Raw genomic sequence first — 16,286 nt, forward strand, 5'->3', positions numbered from 1 at the left:
TTTCCAACTGTTTTAATTACATCAATATGGGACTTGAAATGTGTACCTGGAAATGCTGAAAATGCAAAGGAGAAGAAGAAGAAGATGTGGAAATCAGCAGCAGAAAGAAACAGGACTAGTAATAGCAGCAGGACAGGGCAGCAACAATAGTGAGCAGAATAGCAACAGCAACAAGAAACAGTAGAGTAGCAACCACAACTCACAAAACAATTGGAGTGAGATCAACCCCAACTAAACCAAACTTTCGAGTAGAACAAACAACAAACAAAGCAGACTCAGTTGTGAGAAAGCAATGTTGCACAGAACAGGTCCAGATTTAGTGAAGTCAGGAACAAAAGGGAAGGAAGCAACTTCTGGTTTTGTTTTGTCTGAGTTATCAGACAAAAATTCTTTTCTAGTTTTCTGTTTTCAAAAAATTGAACTCTCAGGTGTTCCCTCTTAGTATCTCTTTGTATGTCTTTCCAGTTCTCTCTTTCAAAACTCTTCACTGTGTGTGTATATTTTCTTTTACAGCCCTCAAGGTTCAGTCCCCTTTTTCCAATCTTTCCCTCCCCTCCTTTTAATCAGATCTCCTCCTCCTTTTTATATGCCTTCCTTAACCCTTTTAACAGCCTGTTTTTAGAGTGTCCCAGTACCCTCCCATGTGCCTTTAACCTTTTTCAGTTCCACTTTAGTTAATTAGGTATAAAAACCCCATCAACATTCCCTGACAGATTTAACTTTTACAAGGTTTAAATACTTCTTTAAACTAAAGCAAAGTATGGACATAGGATGTATCTGACAGCATATGCTGTCAAATTGTTTAAAACTTAAAAGCCTTCTTAATGCAGAAAAACAGGCTGTGCACAAGGCACATGAGGTGCACCAATGCACATGCTGTGCACGAGTGCACATGCCTTCCAATTCAGAATTTAAACATAAACAATCCTTTTTACATTAACTGATCAATTCAAACAATCTATAAGTAAGCAAAACTGGTTCTTAATTGGCTCAGGGCAAATGTTCATCAGAAGCAAATCGATTTACTTTATTCAGACAGTTGAAACTAATTGACGACACATGTCGACTCGACTATATTAGCATTAACATACACAATCGTAGCCAAAAATCAGACATTTAAACAGTGTCGATACATGGTTCGAATTATACTGACTAAGCAGAAATACACTCGAGGAGTCAACTAATCAGTCCAAACTTGAAAATCAGCTACTTGCACAACATTTATATACACATTATCAGAGCAAATGGAAAGACTCATTCAAACAAACAGAAGTTCAGGCAAATGGACGGGACACAGTTGACAAAATTCAAAGACACAAAATCAAAGCATGAACAGACTTTAACACAATCAAATGGGCCAAAACAAATAAAGAAGAGAAAGAAACTCACCTTAAATCTTGAAAAATCAAAACCTCAAACTCGGACTCGGACAAACTTTCTTAAGGCTGAACGGACTTTAATCGAAGTGTTTCTCAAATGAGAAACACTTTGATTAAAGTCCATCAGACCTTAACCTCTTTGGTTTGAACCGGTTTGAACCAGTGACGAGGGACCTTGTGGTTTCAAAACTCAGATCTAATATTCGTGCTTCCCTGGTTAGATTCGGACCAAACCAAGTATGGTTTGGTCACGAGGAGGGTCCGGGGAGTGTCTGGTATGAAGCTGGGGTTGGTTGGTGTAGATCGAGTTTTGACTCGAATCTTCAAATGAAGATTCGAGGACCTGGGGGGTGATTCGAACCAAACGGTTAACAGGTCTATGTTCAGGGTGGTGAGGGGGTTCTATGGTGTTCATGGCGAGGTCACCGGCGTTCATGCCGCCGGTTTTCATGGTGAAGAGTGCAGGGGCGGCTCTAGGGTTTGTGGGTTTGGTGAAGACGATGAAGGCTGGGGTTTGGATAGGGGGGCAGGGTAGTGTTAGGAGTTTATATAGTTAGTGAGCAAATGGATCCTGGCCGTTGGATGAGATGAGATGAAGGGCCAGGATCCTTTGGCTAAACAGGGACGACGTCGTTTCAAGGATAAAGGTTTGGGGTCGGTCCGGGTGAGACGGGTCGGGTTTGTTGGTGGGTTACGGGGGATTGATCTTGGCCGTTGATCAATCTGAGATCAACGGCCCAGATCATACTGGGCTAAAACGTCGTCGTTTGGATGTCCTGGGTATCAGGTGGTGTTGGACCGGGCAGGCCTGGGTTTTGGGCTGTTTGTTTGGGCCAATTTTGTTAAAATTGGCCCAAGTCCGGAAGGGATCCTTATATTATTTTTTTATTATTATTTCTTTTTATTTATTTCCTTTTTCTTATTTATTTTAAAACAAAACTAAAAAAATCAAAATAAAATTAAATACACACTCAATACAATTATTTGCACACGCACTAAAATATTTCAAAATAAGTAAAATTAAACAAAACAAAATCACGGAAAAAGGTGCCTGTTTTATACTTTTCTATTTAAACCATGTTACGGTTCAGATTATGCATGACACGTCACACATTTTTTTTGAATTTTGTTTTAATAAAGTAAATAAATAAAAATGGGCCGAAGTCACAAATAAATCAACAAGGTGCCGCACAGAAATCCAAAAATTGTACAACATGACCAATTTTATTCTTTTGGAGCGACTGTCGCGCAAAACAAAAATCACGTGCTCACAGCCATTAAAGATCTTAAGTGGGATATCCAGGCTTCCACCCCTTCTGGAGATTTATAATCTTTTATTCTTTCTTCATAACTCTCGATGAAATTGTCCTTGCTTGGACCATACTGCATGAACTTGGGGTGATGTCGGAGATGTTCAGTCAACCACATTTGCAACAAAATACTGCAACCTTCGAAGAATTATTCCCCAGATTTACACAAAGTCAACGCCCGATAAATGTCTGAGAGAATGATCGGGGCAAGAGTGTGATGTTCTTTGGTAGTGATGACTTGTACGACTCTGGTTATGCGAATATCAATCGTTCGCTCTTTGCTTGGGAAGACCATGATTCCCAGAAAAGCCACCATGAAAGCGAAGCGACGGTGAATCTGCCAGGTGTCCTTGTTTTGTTTGTTAGTGAGGCCCTTTTAATGAATTTCAAATCCATCTGGCCTTCCGAACCTTGAATATAGGAAGTTGAAGGAGCAACACCCTTTGACAACATTGCTTTTTCTGATTTGATTACTGATATTTAGAAGACCAAAGAATCGGTGTACTGAGGGAGCCTTTGGGAATATAAGATTCTGGTTTCTCAAATCTCCGTCAAAACCGGAATATCCAGCTATTTCTTCTAATGTGGGAGTAAGCTCGAAATCAGAGAAGTGAAAGACATTGTAAACAGGGTCCCAAAAAGTCACTAGCGCTGTAATCAAATCATCGCGTGGTTTAACTTTCATAATATCTGTGAGAGCTCCCAAATACTTAATGACCCATTTCTGACCATCTCCTCCTAACTCATGCCACCACATTTGAAGCCGAAATAGAAACTCATCTACATCTGTGAATGGTGGGTTTTGGATGGTGCTCATTTTGTACCTGTGAGTGATTTTAATTTTAAAAAAAAACAAAATCAAGACTCATTTTGAAAAAAATCATTACTATTAAAAAATATTCGTATAAAAAAACACTTCGATGAAGAAGATTTAAAGGCCGTGTTTACTAGCAGGCAAAAAAAAAATTTGAAAGAAAAAAAGAACGACCAAAAGCGGCTGTTCTTGCAAAAGATAGCCTTCCGGCGCCCTTTTGGGGACACTCGGCATATTTTGGACAAGAATTACATCACCTTACTTAACACAATGACATTTATGTACCCATATTTTATTATTTATTTATTATCTATTTATTTTTTTTATATTTTTTTTTAAAATAGTTGGGCCCGATGTGGGTTGCCTACTTATCTCACATCCAGCGAGAATCAAACTTACGTAGTTCGTAATAATAAAACTATTTTTAAAAGAAACACAACATTTCCTTTTCTTTTCAAAATTTCGACAGAATTTCAAAATATTTTGGAAATTGTTTTTTTTTTCGAAAACAACCAATTTTCTTTCTCGGTTCTCACATTGATTTTCCTTTTCTAACTTTTTCCTATAAGTTGGTCAACATGCAAATCCGAAACAAATGAATGCACAAGTAGCAAGTAAGATGCATCAGGATGGTCTTTTCATTTCGGGTACATCTGTCCTAGACAGACCCAACCCCTGTGTTGAGTCTCCGAAGTCAAATGCACATGATGCAAACAAACGTTCCTACTAGGGATCCGGCATGAAGCTGAGTTATTCTAAGTGTAAAACCTGGGGTATACTGTTTTAGACCTGGCTTACCCAAGCAGACAGCTTGAGCCGAAGTGGGGGCAACGTACCGGGAGCACGAAAGTCTATCCGGCCTAGTTACTTGACCCAACTTCGCTCTATTTGGTATGACTTCTAATAGAAAGGTGGGCCACGCACACGTGTGCACCATAAATTCAGAAGACTCAGAAAAAATAAGGGTTTCGTAACAGTTTATATATACAGTTCAGATAATATCAAAGCGGTAAAAAGTAAAATTTCGCATATTAAGCACAAACATGTGAATAAAACTAGATAAAAATAAAGCCAAATATAACAATTATTCTAAGCTCAAATTCTTGAACCCTGAACCAGAGATTCTGGGTTCGATCCCCAGCAGAGTCGCAAAGATGTCACACCTCCTTTTTCCTATACCCCCGTAAAGGGTGTATAAATGAGTTTTTCCAATTAAAGGACAATCGAAATGTGATTTATTATAAAGATTTAGAGTCGCCACTTGGGAGATTTATGGTGTCCCAAGTCACCGATTGAATCCCGAATCGAGGAAACTTAACTCTGTATTATAGTCCGCGAATCAGAAATCCGAGTAAGGAATTCTGTTAACCCGGGAGAAGGTGTTAGGCATTCCCGAGTTCCGTGGTTCTAGCACGGTCGCTTTGATCATACTTGGCCTATCACAATTGTTTAATTACTGACTTTCGATCCTATGTGCTTTTATCTATTAACCGCTTTAAATTAAGAATATTATCTTGAAACGAGTCACGCGTACGTGTACCCGTTTGTTGGCGCGTGAAAAATCATGTCACGCGAACGTGTCCACAATTAATAATGCTTTATTATTATTAAGAAAAATTTAGCCTAAGTTGCGCGATATGTCACGCAAACGTGTACACAATCACGATGGTTGATTGGTTAATACGCGCCTAGAGTATACTAGCGCAATGGGAACTAACTGAATTTGCTCAGATTATATTGATAAAGGAAACAAATTTTACAATACCAAGTCTTTAAGACCCGAATGCATTACTGTTACCATTAATTATCATAAAAGTGATCAAATTGGAATTCCAAGTTTCAAAGTCAACCAAGAAACTAAGATATACACAGGCATGCAGAAAATCACCAATTAACGCAACAAAAGGCATCAAATTCGAAAGATAAAATTCTCACCTGTAACGTGGTTAATGTGACATCGTTTTCATTAAAATTCAACCCGTAACTCTCGCAAAAAAACAGAAATTTGGCCGGTAATGTAAGCTTGAGCAGAGAACGCAGCGGAACCTCGTCAGCGATCAAAGAACCTCCAAATAGCGACAATTAAAGAAAAGACCTAATTTTAGGAATTCTTTTGGAGTAATTCGTGTGAGGCAAAAATCACGTGATCACACATACCTGAAATTTGCCCCATAATGATACTACAATGATCCAATACACTTAAGTAACTTCAATCTACAATACAACATTCAATATGGGCAATATTAGTAATAAATTCCATAACTTAAGCCATTTAGGCATAATATCAAACACCTTGTAGGTATAGATATTTACACCTCATAACTATAGTATTGGTTCATCCAACTATCACCATTAACCAACAATTCACCCCTCCATTATTCTTTAACAATTTATACTCCTAACATCATATGTCTGATCAACCATTCACACCCAACCAACAAAATTCCATCAAGTAATCATCTTTAAAACCCTACCATGGTCATGTATTTAAATTGGGAATTTATGGCTTCCAATCACCATACCATAAGTTGTAATACTTGATTCATACTCATAATTTCATAATAACTCCATATATGTAAGTCTAAGGGTAAAGGTTTACCTCTTGTAGACCAAATCTTGAAAGACAACTTTGGGGTATTCTTGAGATTTTGAAGAAATCCTATGAATCCAATCAAAATCATGTTGTAACTAGTGATTGAGAAGTGAAATCACCATGAAAACACACTTAAAAACTCACCTTAGGTGTGCAATTGGATGCCTTGGTCGGATTGGGGATGGAGAGGATGCCCTAGTCTTGAAAAATGACTTAAATCCTCTAATTTCCTGTCCTTAGGGATATTTAGAGGTCTGCCACTAGCGCGCCCGTGCTAAGGCCGCGCTAACGAGGCTGAATACTTCGCAATATGCGCGGCCGCGCTAATGACACATGCCTAGTAAAATATAACTTTCTGTATACACCTCCAAATGATGAACGGTTTGATGACTTGGAAACTAGACTCAAAGGTCTTTAATTTAATAGGTTGTGCATAACACAACTTCTTATATAACTGGATATATGATTGTTCAAAGTGAGGTCTTGTGCGCACTCATTTACAACTTTAGTCTATTACAAAATTTTCCAACTTGGCTTAGACTTAGGCCTCTCCTTAGACCCCAATTCACTTATAATATGACTTATACGCTTATTAACATATCCAATTGATATCCATTATATCATGAATCCTCATTTGCACACAAAATAAAATAATTAGCATACCTTGGCTTAATGAAATCTTAAATTACTTGGCAAAATTTTTCGGGGCTTTACATTCTCCCCCGCTTAGGATCATTCGTCCTCGAATGATAATTGGAGTAAATCCGCAAATAATTAGTATAACTTATCTCCTTTCTCACACATCTTTAACTCCCAAATTTTTCAAAAATTTCGGTAGAGTTTCCCTTGTAACTAGGACTATTCACTTGTTAGAAGGCCCCAGATACATATCCTAACAACATATACATGTCCATAGGCATAACATAACTTATACAACACCAACCATGGTTGCATAGGCAACATATATTACCAAAATGAATTAGTTTAGCATAGATCAAATCAAAAGATAAGAGTTCATAGGAACCAAATGCATAAAAGCTATTACATAACTATTCAAACAAATTTGGGTACTTCTTTCTCAGCTTCCCAAGTGGCTTCCTCAACCTGCTGGTTCCGCCATAACACTTTTACAGAGGCAATTTCCTTATTTCTCAATTTTCGGACTTGCCTATCAAGAATGGCAACTGGAATTTCTTCATAAGATAGTTCTTCATTAACCTCAATAGCTTCAATTGACATAATAACGGACGAATCTCCCACTACCCTCTTCAACATAGACACATGGAAAACTGGATGTACCAACGACATCTCGGGTGGCAACTCGAGCTTATATGCCACCTGACCGATCCTCTGAATGATTCTGTACGGTCCCACATACCTCGGACTTAATTTTCCTTTCTTCCCGAATTGCATGATGCCATTCATGGGGGAAACCTTCAAAAATACCCAATCTTCTTCTTTGAACTCCAAATCTCTACGACGAATGTCCGAATAAGACTTTTGGCGACTCTGAGCAGTTTTCAATCTCTCCTTAATAATCTTGATTTTCTCTATGGCCTAATACACGAGGTCCGGTCCTATCAATTCTGCTTCTCCAACCCCAAACCACCCAATGGGAGACCTGCATCTCCTACCATACAATGCCTAGAATGATGTCATCTGGATATTAGCATGGAAGCTGTTGTTGTAAGCAAATTCTATGAGTGACAAATGGTCATCCCAACTACCCTTGAAATCAATAGTACAAGCACGCAACATGTCTTCAAGTGTCTGAATAGTCCGCTCTGCTTGCCCATCGGTTTGTGGATGAAAAGTTGTGCTAAGGTTTACCCGTATACCCAAACCTTGCTGAAATTTCTTCCAAAAGTTGGCCGTGAACTGAGCCCCTCGATTTGAAATGATTGAGACTGGAGTGCCATGCAACCTGACTATTTCTTTGATATACAACTAAGCATACTGTTCCGCTGTGTCAGTAGATTTAACTAGCAAGAAGTGCGCTGATTTTGTGAGTCGGTCAACAATCACCCAAATTGAGTCAAACCTGCGCAGAGTGCGCGGAAGACCTACTACAAAATCCATATTGATCATCTCCCATTTCCACATTGGAATTTCTATGCTTTGAGTCAATCCACCGGGCCTTTGATGTTCGACCTTCACTTGTTGACAATTTGGACATTTTGCTACAAAATCTGCCACATCCCTCTTTATGTTGTTCCACCAATAAATTTCCTTGAGATCATGATACATTTTTGTATAACCGAGGTGCACGGAATACCTGGATGTGTGAGCTTCTGCCATGATCCATTCCCGAAGACCGTCGATATCAGGAAAACATAGGCGGTCTTGGTACCATAGAGTACCATCATTCATACCAAAGGAAAAAAGTTGTGGTATTGTGTTTGTGAATCCTCTCTTTCAATTATGCTAACAATGGATCGCTGAATTGCTTTTCCTTCACCTCTGCTACAAGCAATGATTCGGCCCTATTCTGTATAATTACCCCTCCTTCACTAGAGTCCGCAAGGCGAACTCCCAAACTGGCCAACTGGTAAACCTCCATGGCTAACGGCCTCTGATATTCCCCCAAATGAGCCAAACTCCCCATAGATTTTCGACTAAGTGCATCTGCCACGACATTAGCCTTTCCCGGGTGATAGAGAATGTCGATGTCATAGTCCTTGAGTAACTCTAGCCATCTTCTTTGCCTCAGATTCAACTCTTTCTGCTTGAAAATATATTGAAGGCTCTTATGATCCGTAAATACATCCACATGGACCCCATACAAATAATGTCGCCAAATCTTCAGCGCAAACACCACAGCTGCCAGCTCTAGGTCATAGGTTGGATAGTTCTTCTCATGATTCTTGAGTTTCCTAGAAGCGTAGGCTATAACCTTGCCGTGTTGCATCAACACAAACCCGAGCCCGATCCTTGAAGCATCGCAATACACCACAAATCCCTCTGTACCCTCTGGCAGAGCTAATACCGGTGTTGTTGTCAACCTTGATTTCATTCTTGGAAACTCTTTTCACAAGCATCGGACCATTGGAATTTAACTGCTTTCTGCGTCAATTTAGTCAATGGAGAGGCAAGAGTAGAAAACCCCTCCACAAACCTCCTGTAGTATCTAGTTAAACCCAAGAAACTGCGGATCTCGGTTGGAGTGGTAGGTCTAGGCCAATTCTTTAATGCTGCAACCTTCTGAGGATCAACCATAATTCCTTCCCTGGAAACGACATGACCCAAGAACGCGACAGATTCAAGCCAAAATTCACATTTTGAAAATTTTGCATACAGTTGATGTTGCTGAAGAGTCTGCAAAACTGCCCTGAGATGGTCAACATGGTCCTCCCGACTTTGGGAATATACCAGAATGTCATCAATGAACACTATCACAAAGGAGTCTAGAAAGGGCTTGAAGACTCGATTCATAAGGTCCATGAAAATTGCGGGGGCATTTGTTAGCCCAAAAGACATCACCATAAATTCGAAGTGCCCATACCGAGTTCTGAAGGTTGTTTTTGGAATATCCTACTCCCTTATCTTCAATTGGTGATACCCGGACTGCAAGTCAATCTTTGAGAAACACGTAGCATCCTGCAATTGATAAAAAAAGTCATCAATTCTTGGCAGAGGATATTTGTTTTTGATTGTGATTTTGTTGAGTTGCCGATAGTCAATACACATCCGCAGCGATCCGTCTTTCTTTCTCACAAACAAGACTGGTGCGCCCCATGGCACACACTTGGCCGGATGAAACCTTTCTCTAATAAATCCTTCAATTGCTTCTTTAGCTCTTTCAATTCTGTCGGTGACATTCTATAAGGTGGAATTGATATAGGTTGTGTGTCAAGCATCACATCGATACCAAAGTCAATCTCCCTATCTGGGGGAATCCCAGGGAGCTCATCTGGAAAGACGTCCAGGAATTCTTTCACAACCGGTACAGACTCAAGGCTAAGCGCCTCGGCATCGACATCTGTAACCCGAACTAGATGATAGATACACCCTTTCTTGATCATCTTCGCGGCCTTAATGTAGGAAATAAACCGACCTCTAGACACTACATTATCACCCTTCCATTCAATAACGGGCTCATCAGGGAATTCAAGCCTAATAGTTCTAGTTTGACAGTCAAGTTTAGCAAAGCATGAATAAAGCTAATCCATCCCCATTATTACATCAAAGTCGACCATCCCTAACTCAACAAGATCGGCCGGGTATCCCTACCCCGCACCGTGACAATACACCCTCTATAGACTCGAGCAGCCAAAATTGACTCTCCAACCGGGGTAGATACTAAGAATGGTTCATGAAGTTGTTCTGGTTCTATCCCGAATTCCATAGCAACAAAATGGGTAACATAGGATAAGGTGGAACCGGGGTCAATAAGTGCATACACATCATGAGATTGGACAGTTAAAATGCCTGTAACAACATCTGGAGAAGCCTTTGCAGTCTGGCGACCTCTCATAGCATAGAATCGGCAGGGTCCTTCTGAACTCTGCGCACCACCCCTAGCTACACCACGCCCTGCGGGTGCTGGGGTACCTCGAGCTGGAGAGGGGGCTGAAGATGTAGCAGTTGCTGGACTGGTGGGCTGAGCTGCGCCCCTACCTGCTCCCTGGCGAGACACACGACAATGTCTCTAAATATGACCCCTCATCCCACATCCATAACATATATGTAACTCCATATAGCAATTTCCCAAGTGCATCTTCCCGAACCTGGGGCACGGGGACCTCTACTACTGCTGGAACCTCTCTCCTGACCGACCCCACTGATGGGATCCTTTGTTGCCCTGACCGGGCCTGAAATGACTCCACTACTACTGGCTGGGCCCTCATGGCGGTGCACTAGCTGAAGACTGTGCAACAGACTGGGAAGGCCATGATGATCCTCCCTTGAAAGCTAATCTTCCCCCACCTAGTGACTCTCCTATATTGCCCGTGGACCTGGCCTTGCTGTTTCCCTCTCTCTCTATTTTGTTCTTCAACTTGCGGTTCTCTGTAGCCTGAGCAAAAGCTACCATCTTCCCATAATTCATATCCAAATTCAATGCAGCCATAGAAGCCTCATTAATGGTCAAATAATTAAGCCCCTGGACAAACCGGCGCACCTTGGCCTCCATTGTGGGCAACATATGAATGGCATATTTTGACAAGCGAGCAAACTCCATGTGGTACTCCCACACACTCCTATTACCTTGCCTCAAGTTTTCAAACTCCGCTACCCGGGTTACCCTTGTCTCGGTGGGCAGGAAATGATCTATAAAGGCGTCTGCAAACTCACTCCATCTCGCCGGAGGATGCCCTTCCTCACGGGAATCCTCCCATAACTCAAACCACGAATAGGCCGCCCCTTTCAGGCGGTAGGTAGCCAACTCCACCCCCTCTATCTCAGTTGCACGCATCACCCTGAGGGTCTTGTGCATCTCATCAATAAAATCTTGGGGGTCTTTTTCTGGATTGGCACCCGTAAATACCGGAGGGTCTAACTGAAGGAATCTGTTTACCCTGGAACTAGTAGAATCCCCTTGCTGGCTGGATGAACTGGGCGCAACATTTGATCTTTGGGCTTGAGAGGCCACTAATTGGGTCAGCATCTAAATAGCTCCCCTAAGATCCCCATCAAAAATACCATAACCTGAGGTTGGGGCTGGAGGTGGGACATAAGTATCAACGGGAGGGATAGTGGTACCCTCCGTAGGTGTAGGAACTGGGATAGTCTGCTCTGGAATAGAAGGATCCGACAGAGTAATAGCAGGGCGACTACCCTCACCCGCAATATCAAGCAGTGAATCATCAACCACTCCTAGGGTGACATTGGCTTCTTGACTAATTCTCGCTTTCTTCTTAGGTGCCATTTACTGAAAGGTAGAACAACGCACTGATTAGGAAGAAAACAGTTTCACCGTATGATCAAGAATATTAAAGAAGGGTGTTATTCCTAAATGCCCAAGTAGCCTCCAACTTATAGATGTGGTCGACAACACACCGATAAGAAGGAATCTACTAGACACGGCTCTGAGACATCCTAGGACACTTTAAAACCTTAGGCTCTGATACCAAGTTTGTCACGCCCCAACTTTGGGAGGCACGATCGGCGCTCAATCGAGTGAACCCAACTGAGCAAGCCTTATCAACCGCTATCTACCCAACTCGATAGGAATAAGAAAGCCATGCTTACCTTTATTTAAACTAGGAAAGATAGTACATTCAACATCTTAGTTCATTTTATATCACAACATTTAAAACGTGGTTAAACTTCCAAGGTTCCATACAAGTTATAGTGTAGAAGAAAGCAATTGTACAAGGTTACAACATGGTCCATTGACCTATCCAATACTCATACATAACCCACACAAACGTCTACGGAGCTTCTAAGGATACAAAAGACGTGATAACAATGCCGGTAACAAGGCCCCGGCTATACCTCAAAAGTGAAAGTCCAAAATAAGAAGATGTACAATATAACTCCTTGAAGGAGAAAGGGGCTCACCAAGACTTTGAGAAGAAGGTACTCCGCTATGCGCGATCGGCACTATCTGCAATGGAGCCACCTACATCATAAAAAAAAATGTAGCGCCCCCGGCAAAAGGGACGTTAGTGCCATCGAATAGCACTAATATGTATAACTAAACACCATTTTACTAGAAAGAACTATCAAGCAAGTACAAGTAAATCACATGAGTAAATCAAATATGCAATTCATTCAATCCTTCATATAATTTCCAAAACTTAGTTTGGGGCATTCCTTTCATATCTTCATCATTGTTGTCAATACCACCGCTATCTTGAGCGGAGTCCGATCACGACCCGACCGGCTAGGTTGCCTCATTGGAGGCACATATCTCAATCACCATTTCATTTCCCTTATCTAGAATTCAATATCAGCACATTACCACCATGTGTGCGGCATGATGTCCGATCACAACCCGATCGGCTATGCCGCCTTATCTAGGCGTTGTTCCTTTCTCATTAGTCATCACATCTGAATCTTTATTTCATATATATCATATCAATTCCTTGGTACTCAGGGCCACCATTATTACATCGTTTTCCATTTTCAGTATTCATCTTGCAGGTTGTGATAATAAGCATATACAAAAGTAATTCAAGTTGCAATTTAGGTAAGTGGGCACATAGTTAGCATGAATAATTCTCAGTTTCTATCTTGGCTTATAGCCTAAGCATTTCAACACATAATTGTATTCTTCATACTTCTCTAATTATCAAGAATGGTACGTTACTCACATTGAGACACATCCTTCATGTATATGTGTAGTTAATTGCAAATCTATTAATGTGCAATAACAATCAATACATTAACCATTCAAATCTTACCATACTTTCGTAAACGCCAACGGAGCTCAATTTCTAATAAAAGGGAGTTTTAGTCATACATACCTGAAATTTGCCCCTTAATGATACTACAATGATCCAATACACTTAAGTAACTTCAATCTACAATACAACATTCAATAGGGCCAATATTAGTAATAAATTCCATAACTTAAGCCATTTAGGCATATTATCAAACACCTTGTAGGTATAGATATTTACACCTCATAACTATAGTATTTGTTCATCCAACTATCACCATTAACCAACAATTCATCCCACCATTATTCTTTAACAATTTATACTCCTAACACCACATGTGTGATCAACCATTCACACCCAACCAACAAAATTCCATCAAGTAATCACCTTTAAATCCCTACCATGGTCATGTATTTAAATTGGGAATTTATGGCTTCCAATCACCATACCATAAGTTGTAATACTTGATTCATACTCATAATTCCATAATAACTCCATATATGTAAGTCTAAGGGTAAAAGTTTACCTCTTGTAGACCAAATCTTGAAAGACAACTTTGGGGTGTTCTTGAGATTTTGAAGAAATCCTATGAAATCCAATCAAAATCATGTTGTAACTAGTGATTGAGAAGTGAAATCACCATGAAAACACACTTAAAAACTCACCTTAGGTGTGCAATTGGATGCCTTGGTCGGATTGGGGATGGAGAGGATGCCCTAGTCTTGAAAAATGACTTAAATCCTCTAATTTCCTGTCCTTAGGTGTATTTAGAGGTATGCCACTAGCGCTCCCGCGCTAAGGCCGCGCGAACGAGGCAGAATACTTCGCAATATGCGCGGCCGCGCTAAGGCCGCGCTAATGACACATACCCAGTAAAATGGTCGTAACTTTCTGTATACACCTCAAATGATGAACGGTTTGATGCGTTGGAAACTAGACTCAAAGGACTTTAATTTGATAGGTTGTGCATCACACAACTCCTTATATAACTGAATATATGATTGTCCAAAGTGAGGTATTGTGCGTACTCATTTACAACTTTAGTTTATTATGAAATTTTCCAACTTGGCTTAGACTTAGGCCTCTCCTTAGACCCCAATTCACTTATAATATGACTTCTACGCTTATTAACATATCCAATTGATATCCATTATATCATGAATCCTCATTTGCACACAAAATAAAATAATTAGCCTACCTTGGCACCACGAAATCTTAAATTACTTGGCAAAATTTTCCGGGGCTTTACACATATGATGTTGTATCAAAATACCTGGTTATGATTTGCTAGGGATTATCCTTTAACTTTAGGCCGAATTATTCTAAGAGGATTAGTAATTCCCTTGTTTCCTTCTAGTTATAAACCTCAAGGTTATCGTGGCAATCATCTGCCAAAGCTAAAGAGTATGGTGGTGGGTTATTATCCCTATTTTGTTTTAATTTCATAAAATCCAAAAATTCCTTATACATCGGATTGTCTGTTTTAGAACCAGATGTTCCTGCAATATTAGCAGCTATTAGCTGCCGATTTCCTATCTGGGCTAGGATATTTCCTCTGCCATAGGAATATTCTAATTTCCTTCCTCGTCCCCTCTCTCAAGAGATTCTAAAATTCAGCCTCACGTCATGTATAATTCAAAAAATTATGAGCTGAGGAAATCTCTAGTAAGAAATTAAAATCAGGGAGACTATTATCAGATCTCTTTTTGTATATTATTTCAAAATCAAATGGAGCTAATAAAGCTTGCCATCTTGCAAATATCTGTTTAGAAACATCATACTTACGATCTTTATTAAAGATAAACTTTGCTTCTTGGCAATCAATTTTCATTAGAAACTTCTGATTATATAAATGAGATTGGAACTTCAACACACATTTTACTATAGTAAGGATTTCCTTTGCTACTAGCAAAATTCTTTTGGGAATTATTCTATTTTTCCTAATAGAATTGAACAAGATATTCTTGTTTATATGAGGGAATATTGTATTAATATTCCTCCATCCCCAATATATGAGGTATCAGTTTCCACAACTTTTGCCCAAGTTGGATCAGCAAGTGTGATAAAAGGAAGGTTATTAACCTTCTGTTTATTAACTCTAACGGACTAACTATGATCATCCGTCCATGCTTTTGGATTCTTCCTTAATCTATCATATAGAATAGAAGTATCCTTGGTCAAATTCTTTATAAAAGGAGAAATATAGTTTAAGCTTCCTAAAAATCCCCGAAGCTGGGTTTTATCAGTTATAACATCGGAAAATTTAAAAGCAAATTCAATACTTCTTTGGATAGGAATTATTTTCCCTTTCTCAATATTATGACCTAAAAATCTTATTTTAGTTTGGAAGAGAGACATCTTAGGTTTAGAAATTACTAAACCGTTTTGTATAACAATTTTTTAAAAAGATCTAGATGTCTAAAATGTATTTCTAAGTTTTTAGAAAATACAAGAGTATCATCAATATGCACTATTATAAAATCAATGTAGCATATGAAAATATCATTCATAATTTTTTGAAATTGAGAAGGGGCATTTTTCAAACCAAAAGGCATAACATTCCATTCAATTTGGCCCGTTAGAACCTTTATGCTAATAAACATGCCGCGCCGGAACGTGGTGTTCCAATATTAGTTATTAATTATAAGCATCTAAATAAAGTCCTAAAATGGATTACATATACGATCCTAATAAAACTTTTTTTGTTAAATAGACTACATGATGCTATTATATTTTCAAAATTTGTTCTGAAATTGGCAGATACAAATATATAAGTATAAGACTGCTTTAATGTTCTAATAGGCCAATTTGAATGAAATGTTATGCCTTTTGGTTTGATAAATGATCCTTTTATAATGGATCCTC

The sequence above is a fragment of the Nicotiana sylvestris genome, chromosome 6 (genome assembly GCF_000393655.2).
Source record: "Nicotiana sylvestris chromosome 6, ASM39365v2, whole genome shotgun sequence".
Taxonomy (NCBI): domain Eukaryota; kingdom Viridiplantae; phylum Streptophyta; class Magnoliopsida; order Solanales; family Solanaceae; genus Nicotiana; species Nicotiana sylvestris.